General features: G+C 37.0%; 1 pseudogene; it reads right to left on the bottom strand.

Moving 5' to 3' along the window:
* Positions 1–935: 935 nt before the first annotated feature.
* LOC140846264 (olfactory receptor 6F1-like) lies at positions 936–1914 on the bottom strand (annotated as a pseudogene).
* Positions 1915–6673: the final 4759 nt, after the last annotated feature.

The following is a 6673-nucleotide window of genomic DNA, read 5'->3' on the forward strand; positions in this document are numbered from 1 at the left end:
ATTCTAATTCTCTAAACCTCCTAGATTATTCTGATTGTGCTCATCCACTGGCCATACTTTGAATAGGGAGACTTTGTGAGGCAATCTAGTGGAAAATTCATACTTAAAAAGCTTTGATGATCTCTTTTCTTCCATCACCTTTACCATCCCTGTAGATGCTTAACTGTACTGAAAATTATAGAACTTCCTTATTCACATGGGAGAGTGATACACAATAATGGAAAAGTAGTTGTCCATCCTTTTTTTGCCTCTTAGTCTGAATTGAATTAATATATAGTAAAATGAGTGTCTTTAACTATTATATTAAAATCTAAGAGAGTCAATGCTTGCTTTTCCATGTTAAATATCCAATTCTTGTACTGTCCAGTTCAAACTTTTCCCATTTTCTCCCCCTCAAATTATTGATCTTGTTACATTTGCTAATATTTTCACAGTCAGTTATATTATTCAGAAAAAGGGTAATTAGAGAGTAATTTCTAGTTTCTAATTTAATTTTTGTGTTTATATTCATAATTAAATCTACATCAATGCCTTGGAATAATACTGAATCATCATGTGTTTTTTAATGTACATAGTGACAAATTTATATTAATCCATTTACCAGACAGAATTAAAATATTTCTCCCTTTAACAGGGACAATTTTTGACCCATAGTTACTGTTAAGGTACATATAACATTTAACTGAAATATTATATGGCACTAAACCAGCCTTTTTACCTATTCTGAATGGCTTATGGACTGCAAAATTTTAACTTTGGAATTAAGCTAAAACATTATTAAATACATTAATTATAGAATAACTATTTCAAGAAGATACAAATGAATATGAAAAGTGAGAGAAGTGTCCGTAATAGGTGGTATCAATTTCCTAATGTACTTTTCAATACTTACTGTTTGTAAATGTGGTATGGGAATCCATTCTAAATTACTTATTTTAGTTGGACTCCCAAATCCCCTGCATGAGCAATCTCTTTTGTGCTAGAAACTTTCTGAAGGCTTTCTTCATATCTTTGTTTCTCAGAGTGTATATGAGAGGATTTACCAATGGGGTGACCACGCAGTAGAACACGGAGACCACTTCACCAATGGTCTACCATTTGTACAACCAATGGTGAAGTTGTACTTGGCCGGAGGGCGGACATAGGCAAAGATGATGGTGCCATAGTAGATGGTGACAACAGTGAGGTGGGAGGTGCAGGTGGAGAAAGCTTTCTCCAAGCTTCCTGGGAAGTCATTCTGATTACTGTGACCACAATGTGTCCATAGGAGAACATGGTGAGAAGAAAAGAACTGAGAATCACAACAGAGGTACATGTGTAGCTCAAGGCCGCCACCAAGAATGTGTCTGAGCAAGAGAGTTTAAAAATGGGGTTTGAGTCACAAAAGAAATGGTTGATCTTCTGGGGGCCACAGAAGTTCAGATGAGAGATAAGTATGGTAGATAGAAGAGGGGCAATGAAGCCACCAATCCGAGATCCAGCAGAGAACTGCAGGCACACTGGGATCCTCATGAGCAGTGAGTATCTTAGAGGGTTACAGATGGCCAGGTACCGGTCGTAGGCCATCACTGCCAGGAAGATGCACTCGGTAGCTCCCATGGAGAAAAAGAAGTAGTACTGGGTTATGCAGCCAGACACAGAGATGGTGACACTCCGTGGCAGGCAGGTGGCCAGCAGTTTAGGTACTGTGACTGTGGTGTACCAGATCTCCAGGAAGGACAGATTTCCTAAGAAAATGTACATGGTCATCTGGAGTGTGGACTCCACAACAGTGAATATTATGAGGATGTTTGCCATGAGGGACAGCAGATACACAGTGAGGAACATCACAAACAATGTGAGTCTCAGGTAGAGCATACCAGGAAACCCAAGAAAAATGAACTCGGTCACTGTGGTCTGGTCTGTCACCTCCATAGCTCATCCTCTCTGATCAGGAACCAACAAAGCCTGGATAATATATGAGCAAGAATGGGATACATTTATAATCATTTTTTTTAATGATGATCATAGACTTCTAGTATTAGTAAAAATTAAAATTTACACATGGATTAGCTCACTCAATTTAGAAAAGATATCTCAAAGGTAAATATTCAAAGAATTTAAAACTTCAAATGAAGAAACTGTGGGAGTGATTTTCCTACACTTATATCACTTTAAACGGCGGGGCAGGTTTTGAACTCAGCAGGTTGATTTTAATCGTGAGTCCACACCAATAAATAAAATATCTTTCTGTTATTGTCCCATCACTGAGGAATTTACTTCCTGGAGACTAGAGGATGGTGATGAACTATGCAGACACCTCGTTTCCAAAGCCAGAAGTTCATGGGAGTGGTTGTTATGCCTCACAGAATGGAGATTCTAGGACATACTATTTGCTAATCAACACAGAATGTTTTTTACAATTTTATCTTCAAGATCACTAATTAATTCCATCAATTATGGTTTGGTGGGAGATTGGGACATGAGCAAACACTATCTCCAGAAAACAGTAGCACCGAGTAGGATTTAAAATCTTTATGGAAAATATTTTGTTTATAAATATTAACATCCCTAATCTTTGGTTTGTTTGTTTTTAGAATCATTGCATTCATCTCTTTTCCTACATTTAGGAGAAATAGTCAAACAAATAAACTTTCAGACAGTGAGGTGGTTTCTGTATCTTGGTTACTGTAAAAGAACAGAACATGAGATTATACACTTTCCAAGTATTTAAGTGTACTTTATAATATTGCAAACTGTAGTTCTGTGGTGTTACCGCAATAAAAAATAATTAGAAATCTTGTCTTTAAAGAGAAAATGATTCCTATGGGTACAATCAGGTATACATATGCTTTAGTGCCAAGTATCAAGATGATAAATGCAAAGTATAGCAGAAAAAATTCTTAGGGCTCATAATAAAAGCTTTCTTGTATATGTAAAATATAATTTTAATATTTCAAAAAATTATTTGATGTAAAGATACTGACTTGATTGCTCCTATATCACAATAAAAAAATGTGTTGAGTGAAATGTAGAGACAATTGTGTTCATATATGTGTATTTCTGTGAGAAAAACTTTATGGGAATTTTGAACCATAAAACTCTATTTAAAAATATGTATATGTTTTATGGCACAGTATTAATTGTCCAGTGTAGTGTACTGCTGATACAGAAGAGAAGTTTTCAAGATATATATGTCATAAAAATTATTAGATATGGTTAAAGTAACATCAGTATGATCAGGAGACATTTTATTTGCCCCACTACATCAACCTTCAGATTTTAATTTCCTAAAAATGCTACTTTTGATGTTTACTCCAGCATAATATAACATTTACTTTTTTTCAGGGTTTATAACTATTCAAAGTATTTTTAAAAATATTTTGACTAGCGAACACAGAGAATTTATCCATTTAAGAAAACTATTTGTATGAAAGAATTGGGAGCAATATATAAAAATATATTTCCAGATTCCATAAGACAAATATTACAATTCATATTGCCACTTTACTATAAATGTTTCAAGGTTTCTACATTGCTTTTATGAAAAGGGTATTGCATGGCTCTCTTTCTGCTGGCACTACCAAAGCAAATTCAGCAATTTGAAAAAAGTAGCAGTAGGTTTTTGGCAACAATCAGGTCAACATCATGTCAAAGAGAACATTTCTTTTTCTTAAAGATATTATGACTAATTCTGCCTTTAGCAAAAATAAGGTTATACCCTCTTTAAATGTATATTAACTTTGAAGGGAACTGGACATGCCAAAGGTATATTACATGTGATTACAGAAGGATCCAAATTATAAAAGTACTATTATGTAGCTCCATTATTTTCTACCCAAGTAAAAACATGGATTATATCCCCCAGATATACCAACAGCCTGTACTCTCTTTGGTTATTTTTCAGGAATGGAATGTTATTAAATTTTCTTTAAGCTTTCTTTTCAGAAGGCTACAGTATTAAAGGACACTAAATTCAATTGGACCATAAGGAGAAGAAACAAATCATCTCTTCACTGCTATGTATGTCATTGGCTCTCCCCGACCATCTATGTTATAGATAAACACGAATTCCCCTTCTTTTTTTTTTTAAGAGCTTTTTTTCCTTGTGAGCAGGATGTAAATAAAGTCCAGGTCTGAGATACCCCTTGTGGGAATTACTATTATGTGTTCATCCAGGGGCCTTGGAGACTTGCCTTTCAACGTGGGACATCCACTAAGTTTCCCTGAAGATTTTCCTCAGGTGAGAGTCGTAATAGTCTCACATTAGCAATAAAGAAAGAACAAAGGAAGTGTGGGAAGCAGCAGAAATGTTTCTACAGGAACTGAAGGAATAGTCTCCTAATTGGCTTTATAATGCCACTGCTCATGGCATTCATCTGTCATTGATGTACACAGATTGCACCCTTCAATATTTCATCCATAACAAGCATACACAGAAGATCACACTGCCTAGCATACAAAGCACACACTGGATCAGTACTTAAAACACTTCCTTTATAGTGACAGCACTACTAAACATGCAAAACAAAACAATGCTGGTGTGACATTCTCTTCATACCAAAAACCTCAACTCTCAATATTTACCAAGCATATGTGGAAAACAACACTGCTCAACTGAGTAGATACCAAAGTTAAGTCATTTCACACACACACACACACACACACACACACACAATTGTTGAAGCAGCATACTAGATATGCATAGAGGGTATGAAAGACTGACAATCTACAAGAACAAAAGAAGGGAAAAATGACAATGTATGTGTCTGAATAAGATAAATCTAGATTATTCCTACATATGAATGGCAAAAAGAGAACTTAGAATATAAGTGTGAGCTTGTTCACATAAAGTTCATGTTGCCAAGGAAAATATTTTCTTAAATACATGGTTTGTGAAAGTTAGCCCATATGTAAATATTTTAAAAATAAATCCTTATGAATAAAAGTCAAGCAGATCAAACATTTAAGCATTAAAGAAATAAACTATAAAATCAACTGTTATCACTAAGAATGTAGGAAGTACCAGGAGGTATTTATTTGAAACTACACACAGGTAGCTTGTTGAAAGTAACATGGGATATTGGTGGCATGATTTAATATGAGCATGAGGAATGTTAATTATTTAGGGTTGTCAAATGCCCTACCAAAGGTATTCATAGTAGTCCCACTAAGAAGCACTATCTAAAGACAATAGAAGATAATTTTTAAAATGAACTTTTTGAGCTATAACTGCATACTATAAGATACAGCCATTATAAGGATAGAGTTTGAGGTTTGATAAATGCATTCAAATGTAACCACAACTGCAATCAAGAAATAGAGCACTCAGAACGTGTCCTCTTGACCCATGCTTTCAATTATTTTCTCCACTTAGACACAAGAAATTGCTGCTTTCTGTTTTGTCACTGTAACTCTGGGGGGAAATATGTTCCCAGCCCAGAACAAATTACCTTTGATGGTAAAATCAGTCAAAGGGAAAAATAAAGTGGGATAAACCTGTTTATTGCTTACAAGCGGTTGTCCACTTCTGCTCACCAGTGTCTCTCCCAATTGGGCTGCAACTGACCAAACTCAAACACTTCAGTAAAGATGTGGCCTCACTCTTGTGATCATCTATTGGTATGGAGATGGACTACTTCTCTCCACAGCCTGGAAACACCTATTGATATGGAAATGCACTAATGCCAGGCCAGAGAGTCTGGAAATATTGAAATTTATTGACAGCCCTACCCTCCAGAAATCTCACCTCACAATATACTCGATCCCCATCTTCCACAATGGCCCCTGTGTGAGAAAACTGGAGCACTGTAACCAGACTCATAACATGCAATAACAACAGCAATAAAATCATGAAAATCCTCAAGCAGGAGGATTCAGCTAGGTTCAAAGTCCTATGCAGATTATGTCCATAGCTCACCCATACTACAGGCTCCAGGACCTAAAGGAGTTCAGAGCAGTCATCATGTAGGAACTGCAGTCAGTGGGCACATCCAAGTCATGGGGAATGCAGAAGAAAATAACCTTAAGGTCAATAAGATACATGTCTTAATGACATCAGCACAGGCAAATCTTGTCCATCTGGTAAGATGTATGCAAGAGAGTGGTCCTGTGATAGGACACTGGCAGGAATGGGATCTCATCCTGGTCTGGTACACCAGACTTTCACCCCCTCCCTGTGGGAGTTACAGATGGGTCATTATATAGGGCTACAGGAGGTACATGTCCTGGTCATAAAGATAAAACAAAACTTCCTGGTAAGAAGCTCTTACTCCCCAGAAACTGTGGGTATACTACCATGATCTTTGGGGGCCACTCTCCTGTTAGTCCTGGTACATTCACAAGGCCAGCTTCCAGGGCTTTTCCCCAAGGTGCCAGAAGGCCCAGCCATCACTGGTCTGTGTGTTGGAATGTGCAGGGCCACGTCCACTCAACAGAGTCTCCAGAGTTTAGAGCAGTTGGGGCTGCCAGCAGGATGTTGCTCTGCTGGTCATATCCTGGCTTCAGTTATTCCCCTTTGGTTTGCACATACATGTGTAGGAGAGGCATCACTGTGTGTTAGCACATCCACAGGATTCGAGGCTCTTCTCTGGGGCTTCTCATTCAAATGTTGTAGCATCATCCATAAGTGAACTGACCAGCCCTGTAGACTATTAGTGTCCAACTTCAGGGCAGATTTCAACAAAAAATTGTA

This window comes from Manis javanica, chromosome 14 (genome assembly GCF_040802235.1).
Source record: "Manis javanica isolate MJ-LG chromosome 14, MJ_LKY, whole genome shotgun sequence".
Taxonomy (NCBI): Eukaryota; Metazoa; Chordata; class Mammalia; order Pholidota; family Manidae; genus Manis; species Manis javanica.